The sequence below is a fragment of the Pelodiscus sinensis genome, chromosome 1 (assembly GCF_052426305.1).
Source record: "Pelodiscus sinensis isolate ZL-2025 chromosome 1, ASM5242630v1, whole genome shotgun sequence".
Classification (NCBI taxonomy): domain Eukaryota; kingdom Metazoa; phylum Chordata; order Testudines; family Trionychidae; genus Pelodiscus; species Pelodiscus sinensis.
In genome coordinates this window covers 320,258,458-320,285,367 of record NC_143052.1, presented here as the reverse complement: position 1 = coordinate 320,285,367, position 26,910 = coordinate 320,258,458, and the positions used below count along the sequence as shown (strand labels likewise).

The 26,910-nt window shown below is 44.6% G+C and overlaps 1 protein-coding gene across 2 annotated transcripts in view; it reads left to right on the top strand.

Moving 5' to 3' along the window:
* Nucleotides 1-26,910, top strand: part of GUCY1A2 (guanylate cyclase 1 soluble subunit alpha 2) — a 270,795-nt gene that overhangs the window by 134,885 nt on the left and 109,000 nt on the right. The window lies entirely within an intron of this gene.

Below are 26,910 nucleotides of genomic sequence, written 5' to 3'. Positions count from 1 at the left end.
GACTTCTCAGACACTTTGCCAAAGAATTAAGAATTACAGAGGGAAACTTCAGAACTTTCATTCATGCTTAAATTTGACACTTTACGAATGGGCCTTAACAAAGATGCTAATTATCTTACCCATTACAAAGATAGCTTCCCCACTTATCATTCCTGATTAGCCATTCATTGACTCATAAATAGCTATTCCCTCTCTCCCTCTCCCTCACCCTACCTTCTGTACTAAATCTGATTTGTCAGTTTAATAATGATTTCACTTTTTTCATTAATTCCTTTGGTATATATGGTCATGCCATTCTCTTCCAGAATATGATCTGAGGAAGTGGGTCTGGTCCACAAAAGCTCATCACCTATTAAACCATCTTGTTAGTCTTTAAAGTGCTACATGGTTTTTCTTTTTGTTTTATACATGTATTTGTAAAAGACTCCTTCTGTAACAATGCAGAGTGTAGGCCCTCTGTAGTCTTTTAGGCTTGGATTGCAAGGGTTTAGGTGTTGGGGTAGTCCCAACAACTACCTTATGTGTGTCTAGAAAAATCACAGGAACGACCCTGTTACCCAGAAAGCCTGAGTTACTTGCTACTAAGCAGTGACTGAAGAAAGGCAGGCACTTTCTCTCAGTAGGCAGTTGACAACAGCAAGCATGCTATGTGGGGAGCCACCTAAGTTAGCCAGTAGGCGATGCAGACTAGAGATATATGTCCTAAAGATTACCCCGCTCTTGGAGATAGGTGCCTAAGTTCAGGCTGCCGGGAGGCTCCTGTCTCTGCCAGTGATTCAGAACCAGAAACTGTTCTCCTGGACTCAGGTGCTTAGCAGGTGAGAATCATTTATGCAGGTTCCTAGCTCTACACAAAACAGACATAGGAGGAGGGAGTGCCCACCTTGTAACTGTTAGCTCAGTTGTTAGAGCACTCTGTTGGCATGCGGGAAATCCACATTCAGTTTTACCCTCTACTAAAGAGGGAAAATGGATTTGAATGAGGGTCTTCCACAGCTCTGAATGCTATAAGCACAGCTGTTCCGTCCATAGATGGCTCAAGGTGGTTGCCCTGGGAGGGGCTCTGTGGCAGCTGCCTCCACAGTCCTGTGAATGGGATGGTCTCCCATACTGATCTTAGGCTGCGGTGTCCAGGGTAGCCCAGGCTGGGGTAAGCAGTAGAGGTTAGCTTATGGGGTGTTCAGTGTCTGCCCCTGCTTACCTTCCTGGAAGGCACACTCCACCTGGGTTGGAATAAGAGACAGTGCCCTCTCAGTCCCCCTAAAGCTGCACCTCATAGACAAGGGTAGCATTGGATATGTATCCTGTGTGCACTAGGAGTCATTCCATCTCCTCCCCATGTCCCTGGAGCACAATGTCTCCTAATTCTGCCTTCTGCGGCAGTCACAGCAGGCAACGTTCTCTAACATCGGGTTTGTCTACGTGACATGATCTAGCCCTAACTTATTTGAAATGAGAGAAAATTGAAAATATGTAACTTTACTCTTGAGCTTTTTATCTCTCTTGCTGTTGGAATAATAAATACATTAATCAGTGAAATAACAGTCTGCACTGAAAATGGTTTCCATTAGTAAAGAGTATGCCAGGGAGATTATATTGCTATGCAAAGGGCAGGTTCAGTGTCTCTCTGCTCCTACAGCCAGAACAGAGCTGTGGGAGCAATGCTTCCCTGGACTTAAACTAACAAACATAGTAGCCATTAGGATGAGGACACGCCAAAAATATGAGGATGAGGAAGTTGAAATGTGGTAAAAGGGAAGAGCTATTCGTACATATGCATGAAGGTCAAGGCCTGTAGCATATCTGGCTAAAGCTGTTTTGGTAATAAAAACTATGAAGAAAAGAGTATTAGTGGCAGAAGGCTTGTTTCCTCTGTGGATAGGCACAAAGGAGGACACAGATTGAGCAGTGAGTTATACATCTTCTCTTTACAGAGGAGACGGCTGATCCTGCGAGTCTGAGGTCCACACCATTTTAAATGGTGAACAAATCTTACATATATAACCAATGTCTAGCTTGGTTGACATACTGTGGATTGAATCAAGCCTTGTGGTATTTAAAAGCACGAGCTGCTATGGCTTGAGCTAATATAATTAATAAGATAAAGTATGCAGCATAGGACAAATTTCTTTATAGAATCATGAATGGGTACCTACAGTGGAATACTGTTCAGAGAAATTACAGTGGTTGCAAAAATTTCTGATGAGCTTCTGCAAAATAGAAACTAAATCAGCATTTTTCAGACAGTCTGTGAAGTTTCATGTCTTGAGGAGCATTTGGTGATGGTCTGTATGGTGACATCTGTCCCTGTTGATTTCCAGCCACTAAATCACATTGAAAAGGCATCTAAAATGATAGTTGCTATGGAAATGTTACATGATCACAGAGGAATTAGTTCATCTGGTAACACATGGGAAAGGAGACTGTGCCATGGATTATCTATAACGTTTTCGTTAAACAATGGAAAAAGCATGAGAACCCCTTAGCTAAATTACTATAATAGAAAATCTGACAATGTATCCTCAGCAATAGCTGTTACGTAGACTTTGACGTTAGGGGCCTCATTCAGCAGAGCACCTAAGCACATGCCTCTCTTAAAGCATGTACCAAGAAAGGGTTAATGAGCATTGTCTTCCTTTTCCTATGAAAAGTGACCTCGAATCTTTAATTTTCATCAAAACATCCATCATAAATTGATGTGACCTCCATCCATCTAATGTTTTACATTAGTGCATCAATCATATATTAGGTTAGGTCTACTCTGCGTAGTTATTTTGGAATCAGCTATTCCAGAACAGTTATTCCGAAATAGCTTATTTCAAAATAGCATGTCTACGCTGCAGGGAAGCCTCAAAATTAGTCCAAGGCAGGCTTTCCTAATGCAGATGTGATATCTTAATTTAGAGCCCCAGGAAGAATAACTTAGAATGGCCCTGGTGAGGTGCTATTTCGAAATAGCAGAAGTAGAACATCTACACAGGCCTTATTTCAAAATAGCTATTTTGAAATAGGTGTTATTCTTCGTAGAATGAGGTTTATAGAAGTTGGAATAAGCCAGCCATTATTTTGAAATTATTTCAAAGTAACAGAATTGCTGTGTAGACGCTCGCATAGTTGTTTCAGAATAACAGCCATTATTCCGAAATAAGTTTGTTGTGTAGACATACCGTTAGTGCACTGCAGTGCGAGCCCAAATCCTAAGGAGATATTTGAATATGTTGTTTTCTGAGCCAAAGTCAAGAGTGATGCCAATGACCCTGGTAAGTGTGCCATATGTAGCACATGTATGTGTAATATATTCCTATGAGTGCTTCTAGTTAACTGCTTTGAGACACTCCGGGTGTGTCTAAACTACAGGGTTTTGTCGACAAAAGTGGACTTTTGTCAACAAAACTATACCTGTGTCCACACTGCCTTTGAGTTATGTCGACATAACGTCGACAAAACTCAGCAGTTTTGTTGACGTATGTAAACCTCATTCTACGTGGAATAACTCCTTTTGTTGACAGAGTTCTGTCGAAAGAAGGCATTATTGTATCTACACTGTCCTTTGTGTCCACACTGTTCTGTCGACAAAGCAGCTTGCTTTGTCGACAGAACTGGATGTAGTCTAGACGCTCTTTGTCGACAGAAGCTTTGTCGACAGTATGGGTACGTCCACTTTTGTCAACAAAACTCTGTAGTCTAGACATACCCTCCTTGTTGAAATCTGCGAGCTTCATGGGAAGAGCACATCACGATACTTAAATGATGTGGCCTGGCATTACTTTTGAAGGAAGCTTGGCAGACTCCCCTGAGAGAGATAAAAAAGGAACATTTAATTGTTAATCATTCTGTTGCTTTGACAAGTTATTTTATGATTTTCTGCCTTTTGTATAACTGTCTGCCAGTTTCCATAATGCATTATTGTATATTAGATAAAAGTAAGAATTGTCCTGCTCTCTGCAGTAAGGTAGTACATTGTTGAGGTGCCCAAGAACAGTGTTATAGCAGAGCTTTAAAAATAAACTAAAATGAAAATTCTACTGAATATTTGTATAATTTTTTAAACAAAACTTCTCTCTGTGTTTGCTTCCTTCCTCTATTTGCTTTTCACCAAAACAGCAACATATCAGTAATATTAGCGGAATATTTTAGGAAAGGGAATTTGTAGTCACCATAATTTGTACCTGAAATCTGATTTTAAGTGTTATGCATATCTAGCCAGGGAACAGAACATATCATGCCACTTGAATGCAATCAAAACAGCTCAGTTTTCAAATATCCTTGTGTATAAGCAACAGATCAAGAATAATTTGCAGAAATTAGTTGGTAAGTACTTTTGAATAGCAAATTTGCAGAAATTGACATCTGTTTGTTACAACCAAAAATGAGGCAAAATTCATCAAATAAATCACCTGTTACCAGTTATTCACCCAGCTCTGCTTTTAAAGTGTGTTGAATTCAGAATTACATAGAGAGATAGCAATTCTGACCTTGAAGTCTGAAAGGGAAGCTAACCAAAAAGTAGTACAGGTTGAACCTCACTAATCCAACACCCTCTGGTCTGGCAACATCTATGATCTGGCATGATTTTAGTTAGCAGGAGGTTCACTTATCATGGGTGTGGCCAAATTCCGCACAGTCCCATAACATTTGTTTACAGCCTCTAGTCCTGGATCTCAGTGGTCTGTTCTGTTATTTAGCTCTAAGGGTATGTCTACACTAGCAACCCTAGTTCGAACTAGGGTGGCTAATGTAGTTATTTGAACTTGCAAATGAAGCCCGGGATTAAAATATCCCGGGCTTTATTTGCATGTTCCCAGGCGCTGCCATTTTTAAATGCCCGGTAGTTCGAACTCCCTGCCTGTGGCTACACGTGGCACGGGCTAGGTAGTTCGAACTAATGCCCCTAATTCGGAATACCGTTACTCATTCTCCGAATTAGGGGCTTTAGTTCAAACTACCTAGCCCGTGCCATGTGTAGCTGCGGGCAAGGAGTTCGAACCACCGGGCATTTAAAAATGGCAGCACCCGGGAACATGCAAATAAAGCCCGGGATATTTTAATCCCGGCTTCATTTGCAAGTTCGAATGACTACATTAGTCACCCTAGTTCGAACTAGGGTGGCTAGTGTAGACATACCCTAACATACCCTTAAATCTCTTATAAGAGCCTAGTAAACAGTGGAAGTGTTGGTAATGTTGCTAAACAATATTGACCTCCCTTGGTTCACAGAATCATAGAAGGGTGCACAGGGTAAGGGGCTGAAATGCAGGAGATGGTGTGAGGTCTGAGGGGGAGTTTAGGAGAAGGAGGAGGTTGTGACTTGGGTCAGGGGATTAGAGTGTAGGGTCAGGAACAGAGTATGAGTACAGGGGAGATTTCTGGTCTGGGGAAAGAGTCTCTAGGAAGGGGTGCAAAGTCAGAGAGGGAATTGTGACTTGGGAGAAGGGGAAAGGGGGTGCAGACTGCAGAGGGTTTGTGTGGTGACCTGGAGCAGAGTAATGGGGTGCAGGGTCTGGGAGGGAGTATGGAAGCAGGAGAGGATTCAGGCCTGGAGGAGGAGTATGGGGTGGGGGTACAGGGTCTGGGAGGGAGTTGTGAAATGGGGTAGGGGGATACAGAGAGTTTAGCAGGTGACCGGGGTGCAGAGCGGGGGGAGTTGGGATAAGGGAGGTGCAGGGATGCCAGGCTTTGGCTGGGAGGCACTTACCTAAGCATCTCCCAGCCAGCAGCTCTGCAGCACCCTCAAGTCAGGCTGGGGTCCATGCCCGCTGCAGCCCCAGACTGCGTAAAACTGCAGGCTGCTTCTCCATGTGGCTCTCAGCTTTGGGAGGGGGAACGGGTTGCACTGCCCCCATACCTCAGGCCAATCTCCCAGCTCCTATTGGCTGGTTGTTCCTGGCCCCCCTCCCTCCAGAGCAGAGAGACACATGGAGCAGCTCTGTGCTTAAAACAGTGGCTGCGGTGTGCCTGAGGATCCTGGTGGGGAGGATTGCAGGCCATATCTGGCGTGCTGGATCTGGACTGAGAGAGGTATCTTGCCCAGCCCTGCTCCAGAAAGTCAGGCTTCTGGGTGCCAGTAGGAAAGAAAAACATGGGATCTAGTCCCCCCCCCCCACTCCCATAAACATGACCCTCCTGCTCTCCTATCAGCTTGACCATCCAGAGTCACTGGTTCCCTCTGCTCCTTACCCAGCCTTCCCTGATGGTGAGCCCAACAGACAAAGGCAGCAGATATCCTGTTTCCCATACTAGCTTGCCCTCACTACAAAGAGGTGCTGCTGCCAAGAGTCTGGAAGCTTGCAGATAAGGACCAGGCCAAAGCACACTTCCAGACAGGTTTTGGCATAGAAGCAATAGTCCTTTCTGCAGCTCGTATTGTCAGGAGGCTCATGAGATGGGAGAAAGATGGGAGAGCTGGACCATGAGTAGAAAACTGGATAGGGCACAGGAGTGAGATGGGAACAGGAAAACTAAGGCAGGGGTGTTAAGACATGGGCAAGAAGGTGGGCAAGACCATGAGGAGGTAGAACAAGGCTGGGAGCAGATAAGGGTCAGGACAGGGGAATCTCTTATCTGGTCACTGCCTGCTCAAGGGGGCCCTTTGTCCCTAGGCTCATCCAGGGAGAAGAGACATCAGAGGTCAAGCCTTGATAGGAAATCCCCTGCGGTACCTCCATTGCATGGCCTATGCCAAGGCCTCTGCACAGATATTAATGAGTGCAGGATATACACTGTGAGCACCCTGCTGACTCACATTAACAGTTAATTTGTACACTTTGAGCTAGTCCTCTTTGTAACAGGTCTAGAAAAAAGTTCATTAAGGAACTGAAACAAAAGACAGGACTATGTAGCACTTTAAAGACTAACAAGATGGTTTATTAGATGATGAGCTTTTGTGGGCCAGACCCACTTCCTCAGATCAAATAGTGGAAGAAAATTGGCATGTTCATTAATAGGTTCCACAGGGAATATTTGCCCACATTGTGGCAGACTAGTGCTGGGCAGATCACACACCAGGCTACCATAAAGCTGCCACCATAGGCAGCTGTCTTGCTTGCCTATGCCTAGAGCAGCCTTAGAGTTGGGGACTAAAATCCTAATTGGTTTTAAAGGCAGAGTTCGATATGTTTATGCGCTCATTATATAATGGCATTGCCTTCTATTGAAGAGGACTGAGCTCAAAAACCCATGATTCTCTTCAAGTCCTATGCCTCTGCAACATAGGAGGAGCAGAACCACTCTACTCTATTTAATATTTGCTGTCGCAAAACCACACAAGTGAGAGAGTTAAGTGTGAGGAAGAGATGAAAAGAAAGGACGTATCTATGTGTCCTAAACCAGTGTTTCTGAAAGTGTTCCATGAAATCGCTTTAATTCCATCCTAGATCCCACAACCCCACGATAGAAAAGTGCAGCCCTTGACGACTTTTCAGAATCTTGGAGTGGCCCCTCACCAAAAGTTATTGTCAATTCCTGCTCTGGAATATTTTTCCTTCCACGGTCCTCCTATCCCATAGCTCTGTCTGTGGGTACTGTTTTACAGGAATCGCTTAGGTCCCATCTGCCTTTATACCAGATCTTGGGCAGGTTTGTGTGGGGGGCACTTATCTATCCTCAGACCAGAGCTGTAACTATATTGACACACTAGAGTGCAATCTAATCTTTGTGCACCCTTTTCCCTTGTGCCCTTACTTTTATTTTTTTCTTCTACCTGGGATGGGTCCATCCCTTCAACCCACCCTCCAAATATAGGGGCTCTGCCACTTACCTCTCCACTAGGCCTCTTGACCCCGGGCCCTGCAAAAATGTTAAAAATCCAGCATTTATGTTAAGGAACCCTTAATGTGTGCAGGGTGCTCACAGTGTAGTCAGTGGACAGTGGCATCCTGACCCTCTGCAGGGCAGCAACTTGTCTTGAGCAGCCTCTGCTCTCATTTGAGGGCTGTGCCAGAAACTCACTCCACTAATAGGTAGAAACTGTCTAATTTCCAGTCTACATTTATTCATGGCTTGTGGAGAAAGGGTAACTTTGCTAATTTTTCAACTGACCTAAGACTGGGACCTTATAAGCAGTTGTGCAATCTTATTACATATTTTAGAAATGTGCATCTGTTGTCTGTCTGTCCATTCGTGAATCCGTTTGTTCAAGAACTCCTCCTAAACAGTAAGAGCTAGGATCATCAAATTTGGTATGCACCTTCCTCTTATCATAACTTAAAGCAAGGCCAGGGTTTGGTTATGCCAGGACAATGGGACGTGCCTGGAATTCGATTGTTTTTAATAAAATATAAACAGTGGGGGCAGCAGTGAGCCATAGATGGGGACCATAAAAGCTGTAACCTTATTGGGGCAGGGGGAAGAGGTGGAGAAAGGGACTATCTAATACATATGTCAGAGAGTTTGTCTGTTTGTATCTGTCCTGTGACATGCAACCCTTCTCCTGGCTGTACCTGTTTCAGCAGCAATAGTCAGCATGCTTCTCACCTGGCTCCATGCTGCTGTGGTGAGAGAAGACCGGGATTGTCCTATCTCCACAGGGCAGCCTTCATGCTGAACCCCTCCGCCCTAGTACTTCTGTCCCTTCCCGCTGAACAGTGATTTAAATGAAGAAAAACAAAACTTATTTGAAAGTTTCAGAGGGGTAGTTGTGTTAGTCTGTAACTTAAAAAACAACAAATAGTCCAGCAGCACCTCAGAGATGAACAAAAATGTATATGGTATCATGAGCTTTCATGGTCACAACCCTCTTCTTCAGGTGAATGGAGTTTAAGGGGTCAAAGTTCCAAATAAATATCAGAGAGAGGGGAGGGAAAGGAGAGGAATAAAAAATGGGAAAAAAATAGTCAGAGTTTCCATGTTAAATGAAGCTGATAGAGAGGATTCTAAGTGTTCTTTGACCTTTTATGTCATTAGGTTGTGGAAAGTAGCGGGTAACCCGGTTAAGGTCTTTGTTTAAACCTCTATTTTCATTATCAAATGTGTAAATGAAATTAAGCTCTGTAGCCTCCCTTTCAAGCTGTTTTTTCAAATTGACCTGCAATCATATGGTGACTTTGAGATCCATTAATGAGTGCCCGGGAAATTTAAAATGGACCCCTTAAACTCCATCCATGTGAAGAAGTGCATTGTGGCCATGAAAGCTCATGATAGCATGTTACCATCTATATTTTTGTTAGTCCCTAAGGTGCTGTAAGACTATTCATTATTTTTTTTATTTTTTTTCAAAACTTGTTTGAGTTAAGAACCTGAGGGTGTGTCTAGACCACATGCCTCCGTCGACGGAGGCATGTAGATTAGACAGATCGGCAGAGGGAAATGAAGCTGCGATTAAAATAATCACGGCTTCATTTAAATTTAAATGGCTGCCCCGCTCTGCCGATCAGCTGGTTTCACGAGGCATACCTGTGCCGATCAAGAAAGGCTTCTTTGTCGATGCGGCGCGTCCAGACTGCCCCGATCTGCCGACAAACAGCTAGACTCACCCTGAGCAACCCAGGTAAATCTTCTAGTGATTAAGAAAGATGACTGGAAGACAAGAATGTATGCTACTGCATGACCCTGAGTGATCCACTTAACTTCTCCAAGTCTGAGTTTACCCATCTGTGGAATGAAGACAAAAATACAGACCTATTGGTGCTATTTTGCATCTTAATTAAATATGTAAACTCCATTGAAGTCCTTGGATGAATAGCACTCCAGGAATGCAAAATATTGCAATGTTTTAGTAATGTTTTCTGTATCAGATTAATTGATGTGGAATTGGGGCACAAGAGTGCAGTAGCAATATCCCATACTGTTTATTAGCTAATGTGTGATCATTAAAGACAATAGGAATTTTGCCATTGACTTGAATGGGAGCAGTATGCAGAGCTTAAAAAATGTTTCCATTCACATTATCCTTCGTTAAGCAAGCTCCCCCCCTCTTTCTTTTTTGTCATTGTGGCAGCCTAAACAAATGTTTTACAAGTTATTGTGTCATAGACAATTTGCTATTCATCCCATATAATTCTTTATTGTAGTGTCAGCTATGCCCACCAATATGTGAACCATAAATGTCATTTCAGGTGTGTACTATGCAAACCTAATTGTGACCCCATATAAATTAAGTCTTACAATACATTTTTGTTTTTATTAGTGAAAAAAATGAAAAAAAAATACTTTGAATACCAGGTACAGAGCTTACAATATATTGGTTGTTTGCCTTTCCTATGGAAAATAACTGTCTAGAGATCAATGCAGTACTAGTTGGATGATTCCCTTTATACTAGTTACTGAGAACACAGTGAAAAGATAGCAAGTGTGAAAAATTGGGATACTTTTTCAGGAGGTCAGGATCATAGTTGCATATATAAGAGAGAGCCCCTGATATTGAGATGGTACCAATAATATCAGGATGTCTGGTCATCCTAACTGAGAATTCTGCCCCAGCCTGCTAAGCAGGAAATGCCTCTTAAAGCTCTGTTGTCTAGGGGTTTTCTGTTCGGAAGTCTCTACCGGTCATTGCAGAATCTCCCCTTTTCTTATCTTGGGCTTTCTCCCTCTGCCCACTTTCCTTCCAGGGAAGGGGTCCCAGTCCATACATGCCACCACCAGATAAGGTCCTGCCCCTTTACTGGTATGACACGTCACCACTTAAACCTGTCCTCAATCCCGAGGGACACCTGGAACCTGTCCCAGTTCCCCTTATGCTCCTCTGTGCCCTCACACATGACTTGCTCCATCCCCTGCCTTTCTCATGCCCACCCTTCCTTTCAATCCCTCTTCTCCTTGCACCCGCTCCTCCCCTCTCCTCTTCCTTCCTTTTCCCCCATTGCCCCTCCTCTTTCCTCTCCTTTGTTCCCTCCCATCTTGCACACCCCTACTGACATCTTCCCTCCCCTCCCCTCCCCTCCCCTGCCCTTCCTTTCCCTCCTCCTTCCTGTCCTTTTCCTCATTGTCTCCTCTTAGTCCCCTAGCATTTGACTCTCCTCCACCCTGCCCTTTGGTGCCTGCCCCTTTCTTCTCCTGCCCTGGCCCCTTCCTCTCCTCACCCACCTTCCCCTTAGTTCTCCCCCTGCCCCTTCCCTAACTTTCTACCTTCGATGCGGAAAGCAGTTTGTGGGGGCTGAAGCTGGGGCCATGGCGCTATTTTTAGTACTGCATCCCCTACTCCACAAACCCCCACAGCTCCAGCCCCAGCTGCTCCCGAGGTGGGGCCATGTGCCAGGACTGGAGCAAAGGCCTCCCACATGATATTTTAGTACTGTGATCCTGGTCCCTGCGGGCTGCCCCAGAACCAGCTGGAGTAAAGTGGCAGCTGCAAGATGTCTGTTCCAGCTGGGGCAGCCTCACCGTGCTCACCCTAACTCCAGGCAGAGCAAAAGGGCAGCCGCCCATTGTTAGAAACCCACCAGGCCACCAGCTGCTGCTGCTACTTGCCTTCCGTTCCAGCAAGAAAGTGAGCAGTAAGTGTTGCTTTGTGGCTCTTACAATAATGTGGGCAGACCTAAAATTTAATGCTCGGCCACACAGGCGTGCCACTTAGAGGGAACACTAGCCCAGTCCATTAACTTTTGAGTGAATACTGAGTCTGCAACCCCCATTCCTGTCTGCCTCGCTAATTGGAACTTCTGTCTGTACTTCTCCACAGATAGTCCTAACCAGTCCAGGAAAGCTGCCTTTACCAATTCTCAATTCCTGGTCTGCTCTTCACTAAGGGCCCTTTAGGCCACTTGAGTTTTGCTGGCTAGGTAGGGAGCCAGTCACAGGACACAGGTTGCTCTGTCCGATCCAGCCTCCACAGCCACCCACTCAAATGTGCCTAGGAAGGGTCACCTGTTGTGCCATTGCACACAGTACTAAGCCTGGTGCCCCAACACTATCCCCTCCCGAAGAACTCACTACTTCCTGCAGGAGCTGCTGTTGAATGCCGGCCTGCTCTCAAGTGAAGTCTTGCAGGCTCATTTGCTGTCTTGCCTGCCAGGGGAGAAGGTTTGTTTGTATAGTAGATGGGCTTCCTGAAAACTCTGCATTGCTTCTGAACCTCCTCCTGCTGCTTGACCAGCCACTGCAGGGTTTCCTCCATCTTTGGGCTGCCAAACACTTACTTTGCCACAGGATCCCAAGCAAGCCCCAAATCTTGCAGAGTATGTCTGGGCCCCTTTGGCTCCTATTCAGCTTGGTCCACAAAGTCACTCTAAGATCCTGAAATTAGTAACGACTGGTGCACTTTATTCATAGGCTTGTTACCACCACTATTTCACCATGCACAGTTGGCCCTTCATCTCCGGGAAGGAGGTGCTTCCTCCTGCTTCCACTTCCTGCCTTTTCCCTTTCTTTCTGCTCCCTCCTCAGCTTCCTTCACCTGAGGCTTTTATACAGCCCCAGCCTAATTAGGTGGTACCTTCTCTGCTTACCTTATTAGGACCATTTTATCTCCAGCCAGCTCTAATGTAAACCTAAGCTTATCGGGTAGTTAAGTTGACTACTTGCTTCCCCCTACTCCTTGCTGCTTCTGTATCAGAGGCAGCAACCGGGGGGGAGGGGCAAGAGTGTGGGGAGACAGGAACTGGTGCTGGGAGGAGCTGGCTTAAAAGCTGGTTCTCCCCAGCACTGTCTCCATAGTGCCACTTGCCACTCCTGTCCCTTTTTCCTCTATCAGAAGAAGCAGGAAGAGCGGGGGCTAAGGGAGGCTGCTAGAAAGGAGCCTCAGCCTGTGATGGGCCTGGAAGCAGCCTCTGTTCATGGTGGCCAGGGCTGGTCGCAGACAGGGACTGCTGGAGCCAGCACAAGCCAGGACTGAGCAAGCCCAACTCAGTAGTCCTGGGTTGCGTCAGTCCGGAACCATTGCAACTCTGCATTTTAAATATAGTAAGAGCTGCCCACCTCTTACTACATTTAAAATGCAGAGCTGGAGTGGTCCCGGCTCTGTAGGACCTACACTCGCTACACCTCTGCAGTTTAAATGCTGGTTGCCTGGCTCCTACTACATTTAAACTGCAGAGCAGTTTCAACTAATTGTGTAGTTGATACAAATTGTATTGACTACACAATTAGTTAATTACCAACCTCTTAACATCCTTACTCTAATGTATTTCCCTAAGTGGGAGCTGGCATGACAGGGCTGAATCAATAATCCTTTGAACAGAACTCGGTCACACTCAGTTTTGGGAGATCCCTTTGTAACTATCGTCAGAAGATTTATATCATCTGCAAATTTTGCCACCTCACTATGTATCCCCCTTTCCAGGTCATTTATGAATATGTTGAATAGTACTGATCCTACTACAGACCCTTGGTGGGGGGGGGTCTACTATTCTTCTCTCTCCATTCTGAAAACTGACCATTTATCTCTACCCTTTGTTTCCTATCTTTTAACCAGCTACTGATTCATAAGAGGACCTTCCTGCTTATCCCGTGACAGCATACTTGTCTTAAAAGCCTTTGGTGAGGGACTGAGTCAATGGTTTTCTGAACATCTAAGTACAGTATATCCTCTGGATCCCCTTTGCCGACTTGTTTTTGACACCCCTTCCCCCCATCAAAGAATGCTGGTAGACTGGAGAGGCATGATTTCCTTTTATAAAAACCATGTTGACTTTTCCCCAACAAAGTATGTTCATCTATGTATCTGAAAGTTCTGTTCTTTACTATAGTTTCAACCAGTCTGTCCAGTACTAAAGTCATGATTGTGTTAATAAGAGCATAAGAACCCCAGGAACTGGATATGCTCTATTGGTGATAAACACTGGTTGAACCTCCCTCCAGGCTAACACTCTTTGGTCCAGCAACATCTGTGGTCTGGCATGATTTTAGTTAGCCGAATACCCACTTATCATGGCCAGTTTCCCACAGTCTCGTAAAGGTTGCTTACAGCCATCAGTCCTGACTGTCAGTGTTCAGTGCTGTTATTTAGCTTTAATTTACCCCTAAAAGTTTTCTAAAAGCCCAGTAAGCAGTGGAAGTGTTGGTAATACTGCTAGACAATATCTGCTGTGGCTCAGCAAATTATCTGGTTCAGCACCCACTGGGTTCCCAGGGTACTGGACTAGAAAGATTCAACCTGTATTTTGCTTGAATCTACCTTTGATTCTAAGTAAGAATGGAAGACATTTTAGAGTATGTCCAGCTATAAACTATGTAGGACTCCTACTACTGTACTGGCTGAACACCTATGTATTTTATTACTCACATTTTAAGTAGACATTTTAAAATGTCAGGGTAAGAAACAGGCTTCTCTAACCTTAGGAGATTAAAATCACTATAAATGTGTTATTTACCACGCATCATAGTAGATGTTGAGATTACTTATCCATTGCACTAATTTAAATGACATAATTGGGCCAAAGGTGTTGACATAATCCAGTCATTAAACAGTGTTTAACAAGGTCCAGAGATTAGTATATACAGATGTCAGCCTGTTTAGCACTGTAGCAAACATTCCATTAAATATCCCCTTAACCTTATAGAAAAGAAGGAAAAACAGTTCAAACATTCAAAATGTAAAATATTAAGTAAGACTTTCATTTAACAACATTTTTATTCCATTTCTCTTTAGCTGAGATAGTTTTAGAAGGAAAAGCCCCCTTGTTGAACAACCTCTTAACTGGCATTAAAGATGGCAGTAACTGTCCTTTTGAGTAAAGGAGAAGAATTTAGTTGCAGTGAGCTAGAATTATTCCTGCTGCTGTAATAGTCTGACCCCATTTTACATCAAGTGGTGCTTGGGATTCAGCTAGAGCCAGTGGGGTGGCGATGTTATCCATGTCGCTCTCTCAATAGCTCTGTCTGGTGAGGACATCTCCCAGGATTAGAGATGATGAAATCCTAGACTACATGCACTCTGCACCTCTTTTGTGCAAAAGCCTATGCAAATGAAGTGCGGATTAGGATATTGCAACACTTCATTTGCATAATGAATTAGGAGCTGTTTTGGCGCAAGAGGCTTTTGAGCAAAAACAAGCTGTGTAGATGGCTCCTTTTTGGCACAAAAACCCCCTCTTGCACAAGAGCTGTTTTTCCTTATTTTTTCAGGAAGAACGGCTCTTGTGCAAGAGGGATTTTTTGTGCAAAAAGAAGCCATCTACACAGCTCCTTTTTGCTCAAAAGCCTCTTGCGCAAAAACAGCTCCTAATTCATTATGCAAATGAAGTGTTGCAATATCCTAATCCGTGCTTCATTTGCATAAAAAGCCTCTTGTACAAAAATGACCCCTAATTCACTATGCAAATGAAGTGCAGCAATATGCTAATCTGTACTTCATTTGCATAGGCTTTTGCACAAGAGAGGTGCACTGTACACATAGCCCTAGGGATCCCAGAAACCATGGAAGTCATGATGGTGAAGCTCATGCCAGTTGCCACCAGCCGTTCTTTCATATTTTCAAATCTTTCTTTAAGGAGCCAGAAAGGGAATGATGGATGGAATAGCCCAATTTCTCATTATTTTGTGCATGAATTAGGCCTAATATCCAACGCACCAATTTTGGTTCATTAATTTTCAGCTCATTTTCATCCAGCTGTTTTTACCAAGCTTGATTTCAACGTAGTCCTTGATGTGGCCTTTTTGTTTGTTTGTTTGCACTAATTTAATCTTAGATTACCTTTCAATTGTTTATAACATTCATTATTGAATGCAACTTGCCCTCTTTCGACTAACAGATGTTCTTCAAGTGTTTTCTCGTGTCCATTCCATGTTAGGTGTTTGCACGTTGCATGCACAGTACCTGGAGATTTTTCCCTCAGTAGTATCTAGCATACCCTGGAGCTTTGTGCGAATGCGCCAGTATAAGGGTCTGCACTCTCTCCATTTTACCTCCTGTGACGGATACCTGGGATGATCTTTCCTGTTCTTGTAAGGCTTCTTTCCCAGTGGTTTTGACTTTTTGTAGTATATTGTATAGTTACTGTTGTTAGTATATCGAGTTCTTAGTGCTAGTTTATATCATGTGAATAGCGGTCTCTATCTTCAAGGGATTTACACCTCAGGGTCTGGGCATGCCCTGGTTTCTGGTCTTCAAGCCTTATGCCTCCTGTAGCAAGCCCATGCTACTGAGAGACCCACACTTTAGATGTCTAAAGTAATTTGGGGAAACACGAGGTTTCAGAATGTGCATTAAAAAAGAAAGAGACATTTGTCTGAAGGCCCTACTTTCTCATCTATTAAACTTCACTTGGCAGTCATTTCAGCCTTCCATCATTCAGTCCACATTGGTATTCTCCCATGAGATCATGGTCAGATTTTTCCAGGACTTAGAAAGGTTCTATTCTTAGATGCATGACTTGATTCCCCCATGAGACTTGAACTTGGTCCTGTCAAGGATCACAGGGTCTCCCTTTGAACTGTTAGCTCTTGTCCCATGCTACTTTTCTCTTGGAAGGTTGCCTTCCTGGGGTCAATCACTTTGGCCAGACGGGTCTTTGAGATTAAACCCCTAATGTCAAAGCCTCTTTATATGGTGTTCTTCAAGTACAGGACCTAGCTGTGCCCCCATCTGGCCTTTCTATCAATGGGTATGTCTACACTAGCCACCCTAGTTTGGACTAGGGTGGCTAATGTAGTCATTCGAACTTGCAAATGAAGCCCGGGATTTAAATATCCCGGGCTTCATTTGCGTGTTCCCGGGCGCCGCCATTTTTAAATGCCCGGCGGTTCAAACTACCTGCCCGCAGCTACACGCAGCACGGGCTAGGTAGTTCGAACTAAAGCTCCTAATTTGAACTACTGTTACTCCTCCTCGGATTAGGAGCTTTAGTTCGAACTACCTAGCCCATGCCACGTGTAGCTGTGGGCAGGTAGTTCGAACTGCCGGGCATTTAAAAATGGTAACGCCTGGGAACATGCAAATGAAGCCCGGGATATTTAAATCCCGGGCTTCATTTGCAAGTTTGAATGACTACATTAGCCACCCTAGTCTGAACTAGGGTGGCTAGTGTAGACATACCCAATGGTGATGCTGCAATTCCACAACTATGGGACATTTTTCTTTCTATTTTCTTTCTGAAACCTCACAACACCACCGAGGAATGTTGGCTTCATACACTGGATGTTAAGTTGGCCCTACCTTATATTGAGAGGACTAAATCCTTCTGCAACTCCCTGTAGTAGTGGCAGAAAGTATGAGAAGGCTATCAGTGTCATTCCAATGAATCTCATCCTGAGTAATTGCCTTTATCTGAGCTTACTATGAGCAGAAGGCTCAGCCTCTTACCGTCATGACCACTCATTCCACATGGCTCAGGCTTTGTCAGTAGCATTCCTCGCACAAGTACCAATCCAAGACATCTGCAGAACCACATCATGGTTGCCAGTTTATATCGTTTTGTCCCACTATGCGATCATTCAAGAGGTCCATGATGAGTCCAGTTTTTGGAAGAGAATTGTTGCAGTCAGCATGCCCATAAACCATGAGCCAGCCTCTGGGGATACTGCTTGTGGGTCACCTAACATGGAACAGACATGAAGAAACGACAAAGAAAAAAATGGTTACTAACCCTTTTGTAGTTCTTTGAGATGTATTGCTCATGTCCTTTCCACAACCCACCCCCTGAGCCCACTGTCAGAGTTATCAGCAAGAAGAAACTGAGAGGGTGCAGTCCTGACAGCGCCCCTTATACCGGCATGTATATGCATGGCTCCAGGCGCATTAGAAACAGTCCTATGGATACCTTTATGGAAAAATCTCTGGCAACTTTGCATGCAACCCCCACACAACTAACATGGAATGAACATGAACAACACATCTCAAAGAACAACAGCTATGAAAGGTTAGTTACCATTTTTATTATAAATGATTGTAATACCTTATAAACATCCATATATATATTCAAAGCCATTCTCACAATTAGGATAAATTTGTCAATCCAATTATTACACCACTGTGAGACAGGTATTTTGCTAGCACTGAATCTTTTGATAGGTGCCCTTTGGATCTTTACCTTGTGTTTCTGAGTGTAAAGTTATCCTCTCTGAGCTAAGAAGAGAAAAATAAGCAAGTGTTTTGTCGTCTGAGGGAATCGAGGTAGTAATTTTACTGACAGTCACTAGGGAAAGCTAGAGAAAGGATGACATTCTGGCAGATGCTATCCTACATGGTTATCAGCAGGGAAGCAGAGGTGTTGTGGCATCAAACAACATACAAGTACATGAATCAATGCGACAGCAAGAGTCGCTTAAAATAAAAGATCATAGTATACAGATTTTGATAGCCATATTTTCCTTTTAAAGTAAAGGTCATATATTGTCATAATGACCAATGTTATAAAAATGTTATTCTCTTTAAATATTATTATTATTTTACTACCGCCTCCCTGGGCAGTTTCTATGTTATATCATCAGCAAATCAGAGAATGTCAAGTTTTCAACTTTTAACTCTTTCAGAGTGATTGCTTTAGCAGGTCTTTCTCTTTAGAATTGAAAGATATACTAATCAGGGAAAAAATCACTGAAAACAATGGAACCTTAATTATCCAAATGTCACAGGTGACATAGAATAAGTTTGGCTAATTGGGGAATTATCAATTTAATTAATAGATATATGAGGGACCAGAAGTGTCATAATTAAGATTTGAATAATTGTAGGACTTGCCACTTGGATCATTACATGATCAATCTACTTCAGGAACCTGTTTTTGACAGTAGCAAGCCTGAGATGTTTCAAATGAAGGAACAAGATGACCCACAGTGACCAATTATGGAGTAACTTGCATGAAGGAGTAATTTCTTTCAGTTGAATTATGTCATAAAACACAAGAGTTTATATCCCTAATGTGTTATCTTTTCTAATGAAAGGTATTGCCTGCAGCCATTACCAGAGGCGGCCTTAAAGCCAGAAGTTAGCTGAGCTTCTCCAAACCTCAGAAGGCAGAGCTGTTGCTGCACAGCTGTTACCACCTAGGTGTATGTCTACACTACAGCGCTAATTCGAGCTAACTTAATTTGATTTAGTTTTTAGGTCTAGATGCACTAATTCGAATTAGCGTTTTGCTAATTCAAAATAGCACGTCCACATTGAGTGGACCCTGAATCCAAGGTAAGGCTGGCCAGAACCAGTGCTGGCAGGGCATCAGGGTTGGACTTAATATGTGGGGCTGCTGCCTTAGACAAGCTGAGGTCTGTGCTTAAAGGGACCTGACCCCCCCATCTCGGACAGACAGTTCTCAGGTTTCTCTGCTTCCTGGTTGACCTCGCTGAGGTACAGCAAAGCATTTGTGTCTCGGAGTGCTCTGCTTGCCCTCACTCGGGGCATCACGGCACTCTGCAACATGGAACCAGACCTGCCCCCGGGGACTCTCCTGCGTCTCGTGGACATGTTGCCAGCAGCCTGGCTGCACTGTCTGCAGGCTGCAATCCAGGAGGTCCATTGAGGGGATGTCAGGATCCAGGGGGCCCTGCGGGAGAGCTTCCACCCTGAGGAGTGCTAACAGTCTCCCCGGTCTGCCCCACTGGGGGCTTGTGCCTCATTCCTCCCTCTCGTCCTTCCACTTACCCTTCCCTAGCCCCCCCTTCCTGATGTCAAATAAAAGACACGTATTTTCAAAAATAACAACTCTCTTTATTTAACATAACTGGGGAGGGGGAATGAAACTCTGGGGAGACAGGGGAAGGGAGACAGGAGAGGGCAGGCGAGAAGCTGGGAGAGGGGAGGGGGAAACCTGGAAGGAGGGAGCTGGAAGGGGAAGGAAGGGGAGGAAGGGAAGGGAAAGCTCAGGGTTTGGGGTCCTGCTGGCTCTCCTGTCTCGCAGCACTGCAGGTGCGGGGCCATTCGGGGGGGAGTGGGTGTGGAGGGTGGGGCAGGAGGGACAGGGGGGCGAAGGAAGTGGGAGGGGGAGCAGGGGTGGGAGGAGGAGCAAGAGCTGGGGCAGCTGCAGAGGCTGGAGCAGGAGGAGGCAGGAACCTGTCCACCAGGGTCTGGAGATGACCTCGGAGGGAATGGCCCTGATCCTCCAGCACCTGCAAGCTCCGCTGCCACAGCCACATGTCCTCGCAGACCTAGTGCTCCTGGGTGTGCAGCTGCTGCTCCAGTAGCCGCAGGTGCTCCTGGCTGTGCATGTGGCCTCTGGTGGCCAGGCTGGCAGCCATGCAGTTGTAGACGGACACGTTCCTGTGCCTAGTGCGGAGATCGTGGGCATTGGAGGCTAGCCTCCAGGTAGTTCGAATTAAGTGGCTACACAGCCCTTAATTCGAACTACTTAATTCAAACTAGGCATTACTCCTCGTAGAATGAAGTTTACCTAGTTTGAATTAAGCGCTTGCATGTATAGCCGCTATTAAAGTTAATTCGAACTAACGGTTGTTAGTTCAAATTAACTTTGTAGTATATACGTACCCTAGCTCCCTAGTGAGAGGCCTGCCCGTTAGGACTCAGACCTTTCAGCTGCAGGTGTTGCCTGCAGCCATTACCGGGGCGGCTGGCTGCTGCTGGCGAGCCACCCCAAAGGGGGAGTTCTTCAGGGGCAGACCAAGGGCAAGGGTGTGTGTTGTGATGGTAGATTATAATTGAGTGTGCCGGTGAGAGCAGCACACTTGCTTGTGTGGTGGCCTATTCAGTTCTCTGGTGAGAGCAGGGAGGGCAGGCGAGGGTTTTTGGTGAGAGGAAGGTCCCTTTACCTACCCATACTGAAGGTATGTGCTTGTTTTGCTCCCTCCCCCCTGCCATTATGTGGTTTGGCACAAATAGGGTGCCTAAGGAGGAGGGCTCAGATGGCATCGTGGCAGTTGAGACAGGTAGGGGAAGATACAGAAGTAAAATCCAGACTGGCCAGCCAAGGGGAATGAGGTTTAGACCATTATGTGCTACTCCTTTTTCCAGTCCTGTTCCCAGCCTTAAAATTTTTGGAAACTTTTATACCGGGCCATCAGCCCTGAAGGTGCTGTTGCTGAATGCCAGGTCAGTATCCCAGAAGACAGCTGTCATCCACAATTTAATTCTGAATTAAAGGATTGACTTGGCTTGTATCACTGAGACCTGGTTGAGAGTGGAGGGAGGTGTCGACCTTTCCCAATTGTGCCCGGCTGGGTTCTCAGTACAGCATCAGCCACATCTTAATGGGCGGGCAGGTGGGGTGGCAATTGTCTATCGAGATACTATTTCACTGGCTAGGGTTTTGGTCCAACAAAGTGTCAGATCCGCGTGTCTGTACTTGATGTTGGGTGGCTGGGATAGGTTGGGTATGCTGCTTGTGTACCGCCCACCTCACTATACGGCAGATGATCTGCTTGAGCTGGCCAACGTGGTCTCAGACATGGCATTGAGGACGCCGAGGCTTTTGGTCTTGGGGGACTTTAATATCCACGCCGAGGCTGTTCTGTCTGGTCTGGCCTGAGATTTTATGGATACTATGACCACCCTAGGACTATCCCAAGAAATAACTGACCCAACACATATTTCAGGTCATATGTTCAATTTGGTTTTTTGGACTAAGGATGATAGACTTCTTGGGATAAGGGATGTGGCTACACTCCCTTTGTCATGGACTGATCATTACCTGGTCAAGTTTAGACAATCTGCTGACCTTCTTCTCCACAGAGACGGAAGACCAATTAAGATGATCTGCCCTCAGAGGCTGATGGATCTGGAGGGTTTCCTGAGGTCCCTGATGGATTGCTCAGCCATTAAGGCAAATGGTCTTGTAGATGCCCTAGTCGATACATAGAACATCGAAGTAGCCTGGGCAGTTGATATGATTGCTCCTAAGCGCCCTCTTCGGACCAGTCGAGCCAAGTTTGCTCCCTGGTTTTCTGGGGTGCTGATGGTGGCAAAACAGTCTGTGTGATGGCTAGAACGCTGCTGGAGGAGAACTAGAGCTGAGTCCGATCGACTGTGGGTTAGAGCTGAACTGCGAGCTTATTCTGTGACGGTGCTGACAGCGAAGAAAAGCTACTTCTCCACCCATATCGCATCCTCACAATGCTGTCCAGCAGAATTGTTTTGAGTAGTGCGGGGCCTGTTGCAGTCTGGCACTCATGACGAAATAGAGGAGCCTTTGCCCCCCGCTGTGATCTGTTTGCAAAGCATTTTGCAAATAAGATCACCCACATCCGGTTGGATTTGGACTCTGGTTGCTATGTAAGTCGGACACAGAATGTATTGAGTGCACTACCCACTCTTTTTTCTCTGGATCAATTTCAGCTATTGCAGACTGAGGATGTGGACAAGGTGCTTGGAGGATTGCGACCAATCACGTGCTCACTTGACCCCTGCCCTTCATGGTTTATTAAATCTAGCCGGGAAGGCATGACTGCCTGGGTCCAGAGGATTATCAATGCATCTTTTAGATCTGGTATGGTTCCTGCTGCCTTTAAAGAGGCAGTGATAAAACCGTTACTCAAGAAGACTTCCCTGGACCCACATGAAATAAATAACTATCACCCAATTGCTAATATTCCCTTCTTGGTCAAGGTACTTGAGCGGGCAGTGGTGTTGCAACTCCAAGCTTTCTTGGAAGAAACAGACTACTTAGATCCATTTCAGTCTGGCTTTAGGCCTGTTTTTGGAACCGAAACAGCCTTGGTCACCCTGGTAGACAATTTACGCTGGGAGATAGATAGAGGGAGTGCATCCCTGTTGATTCTCCTACACCTCTCAGCGACTTTTGATACCATTGACCATGATATCCTTCTGGGATGCTTGGTGGAGTTGGGTATCGGAGGCACTGTTTTGCAGTGGTTCTGGTCCTACCTGTCAGAACGCTTTCAGAAGGTGGAGCTAGGGGGCTGCTATTCGACCCCATGGCGATTGTGCTATGGGGTCCCGCAGGTTCCATCTTGTCCCCTATACTGTTTAATATCTACATGAAGCCGCTGGGAGAGGTCATAAGGAGTTTTGGAGGATTGTGCCATCAATATGCAGACGACACCCAACTCTATTTCTCTGTGACATTAGAACCAGGTGTGGTGGTGACTGATCTAAATTGGTGTCTGGAGGCAGTGATGGCTTGGATGAATTCAAATAAGCTGAAGTTGAACCCAGATAAGACGGAGGTCCTGTGGATCAGGAGGCCATCTGTTCGGGAATGTGGCATAACACCTGTTCTAGATGGGGTTACTCTCAGCTTGGGAGTCCTCCTGGACCCTTTTTTAACCTTTGAAAATCAGATTTCTTCGGTGACCAGGAGTGCCTTTCGGCAACTTCGTTTGATCCGCCAGCTGTGACCCTTAGAGTACGTCTAAACTGCATGCCTCCGTCGACGGAGGCATGTAGATTTGTGTATTCGAAAAAGGGAAATGAAGCCACGATTAAAATAATCGCGGCTTCATTTAAATTTACATGGCTGCTGCGCTGAGCCGACAAACAGCTATCAGCTGTTTGTCCGCTCAGCACGCTAGTCTAGACACTCCCCTGCTGAAATCAAAGCCCTTTGTCGGCAGCCCCGGTAAACCTCATCCCACGAGGAATAACGGGGCTGCCGACAAAGGGCTTTGATGTTGGCAGGGGAGCGTCCAGACTAGTGCGCTGAGTGGACAAACAGCTGATCAGCTGTTTGTCGGCTCAGCGCAGCAGCCATGTAAATTTAAATGAAGCTGCGATTATTTAAATTGCCGCTTCATTTCCCTTTGCCTATAACCCTAATCTACATGGCTCCGTCGATGGAGCCATGTACTCTAGACACAGCCTTACTGAACAAGCATGACTTGGCCACAGTGATCCATGCTCTTGTTACATCTAGACTGGATTACTGTAATGCACTTTATGTGGGGCTGCCTCTAAAGCGCCTTCGGAAACTTCAACTGGTCTTAACTAATACTTGTTATATGGAACACATTATGCCAGTGCTTCGGCAGCTGCACTGGCTTCTGGTATGTTTCCAGGCACAATTTAAGGTTTTAGTTATGACGTATAAAGCCTTAAATGGTTTGAGTCCGAGGTATCTGAAGGACCGTCTTCTCCCATATGAACCTGTTCGGGCCTTGAGGTCAGCTGGAGAGGTTTTGCTTCATGTTCTCCCACTTGTGGAGATGAGATTAACATCTTTGTGGAACAGGGCATTCTCAGCTTTTGCTCCCAGGCTGTGAAATTCTCTTCCTCGGGATATTTGCATGGCGCCAACGGTAACATTGTTTCGGCGTCAGGCTAAAGCCACCCTTTTTACTCGTGCTTTTATTAATGTTTGAGTTTAATAATGTTATTAATGTGTGTGTTCCTCCTCTCTATATGCTTTTAGCTGGTTATCTCCCTCTGGGGTTTCATATTTTAAATGTTATATATATTTGTATTTGTGTGTGTGTGGTTTTGTTTTTGTAAGCTGCCTTGAATATTTTAAATAGAAAGGCTGGGTAAAAATATTTAAATACATTATTTATTTATATTTATTTATCTCTGAATGTTCTTATTGTTTACATATGTAACCCATAGACCTAGTCTGGTTACTGAGCAATGCAAGTGGTACTAGAGCACAGCAACAGTTAAGACCAAGAGACCTCTACAGCATGGGCTGGGAGCCAGCTGGATTTTAGCTCAGAGAGTAGAGGCTCCTATACTCCGCTTCAGAGGTCCCAGATTCAAATCTGCTCTGTGGCAGTTACACATAGATATATGATCCATTTTTGAAATCTTGCTAAGCTTCATGACCTCAGTGATATTTCATGGCAGTGAGTTCCACAGACTCCCTTCTCTTACTCATAAGAATGTTGAAGTTTATTATACTGTATTACAGGTTGAAACTCTCTTAACGGGAATTCTCTGGTCCAGTGACATCCATGGTTCTGGCATGGATGTTGCAGGACCAGAGAATCCCAGTGGAGGGCCTGTGGCAAGAATCCCTGCAGGGCTGGCAAGGCAGTGAGCTGCCCACAGCAAGCTAATGGCAAGGCTGCCCAGCGCGTGGCAGCAGGTCTGCCCAGAAGGGTAGGATGACATGAGTGTGCTACCTGGCAGTAGCTTAGTGGGCCCATGGGTCCCAGATGCCCAGCACAACACACGCAGCTTCCCTGTGAGTCCCAGAGCCCCAGCATGATGCACGTGGTTGCCTGTTGGGCCCAGAGCCACAGCAGCAATAGTCACCCAGCAGCTCGGCAGGGCAGTGGGTCTGCAGGAGGTGAGGCACAGGCTGGGAGGCGAGTGGTTGGGCGAGGGGGCAGGCAGGAAGGGTCCAGAAGTGACCTCTCATGGTCCGGCAAAATCCCTCATCTGGAACTGGTCAAGTCCTAAGAGTGCCAACCTGTATCAGTAATAATAGTACTTGAAACAATGTGTGTTACTTAGGTATAATTCAAAAGTATACTCACCTCATTCATGTGTTCTTTTTAGCTCTTCCAGGAAGCAGTCATCTACATTTTCAAGTATTTTTTTTCTCACCATGTCCTAATTTAACAGTTAATCAAGGTTGTATTGTGTAGTAAAAAAGGTTGTCATGCAGAGCTGCTAGCCTTTTCTTTTGAGTCTAAGTGTTGTCAGCATATAGCACATTGCTTGCCATTATAGACCAGGGTGAAATTGCTTTTAGAAAAACACCCATGATAGAACCTTACATTTTTTAGGTTTCTTTTTTTTTAACTTAGAAAATCTCTCCAACACTCTCTGTAAACCTCCTCCTCTCAGTTTTTAGCCAGTAGATATCCCTCATCACAAGCATTCATGTTCTTCTAAGAGAATTAAATAAAACATTTAAATGTATTTAGATAATAATTTGGTGTTGTCGGCTTCTCCCTCCACATCCTTTTTCAGTCTCATTGTTTTGGATTTCCAGTTCCCCAAACATTTTCTAGGATCTTGCTAAAATATATGGCCTCAATTATATTCTGTGAGAGTGAGTTCCACAGGCTTTCTTACTTCTCTAACCCACAAGAATATCAAACTATATTATAATATAGTCTTAATTGTGGTAGCTTCTTGAACAAATGTTTGTTACTTAGGGTTAACTCAAGAGTATTTTCTCTTTTTTCATGCAGAACATTATATTCCTGTAGGTAAAAATCGGGTAGAGTTGTAAAACAGGAGACTAATATCACTGTCATTGTTGTTTGTGATTATTTTAGCATAATAACGTGAAACTTCACAAACAATCTCCTAGCAATGAGGCTATAAACAGGTTTGGCAGAATTTGATATTTTTTTGTAATTTTAATAGATAATATGGATGTTCATTTTAAAGCATTTAAAATTTTATTGATGATTTAAATGTTCACAGTTACAAGAATTTGAGGGAAGGGTCAGACAATTATTTTATGACAGATGCTGAGATTCAAAAAGTTAAGCTTTATAATTGTTAAAACACAAATTGACAATATCACATGTACAAATAACACACACAAATTTAAATTCTTTAAATCAGACGCTTATGAGTACTCAAGCAGTACTTTTCTTACTTTGCTTATCTATAACATTCTATTATTATCATGGAAATACATTTGCTGGTTTGTGTGTGTACAAGGAAATTTATGTTTACCCATGTTGCCCGTAAAAATCTTCTTCCAAACCTATCTACAGCCGCTCCCTGAGTTGCGAATGGTCGAGTTATGTCCGTTCACACTTATGACCAAAGCTCCCATGGAGTGGTCGTAAAGGCAGTCCCCGAGTTACGAACGCAACCCATGTTTATGAACAGCGCGGTTGCGTGTAACTCAGTGGGGTCCGAGTTACAAACAGCTCGAGTTACGGCCAAGTGTTTGGTCCGTAACTCGTTTGTAACTCGGAGACAGGCTGTATAAATGATAAGAAACAGCCTAATAATAAACTTACCTTGATTTAAATGTACTGCATCCACTGTGTGAACTGTGGCTCAAAAAAAGGACTGCTGATGTGGAGAAAAACTGCTTAAGATTCCAAATTTACTACCAATTTAATATAACAACTATGAACACATACCTATTTAAGCGGAAATGCAAACGCTAGCATAGATAACAAAAACACATGAGACCAAGGACATGATCTAACCCAGCTGGAGCTGAAATGAATTTTTAAAAATGTTTATCAGTTCAAAGGAGAAAAAAGAAATAGAAACAGATG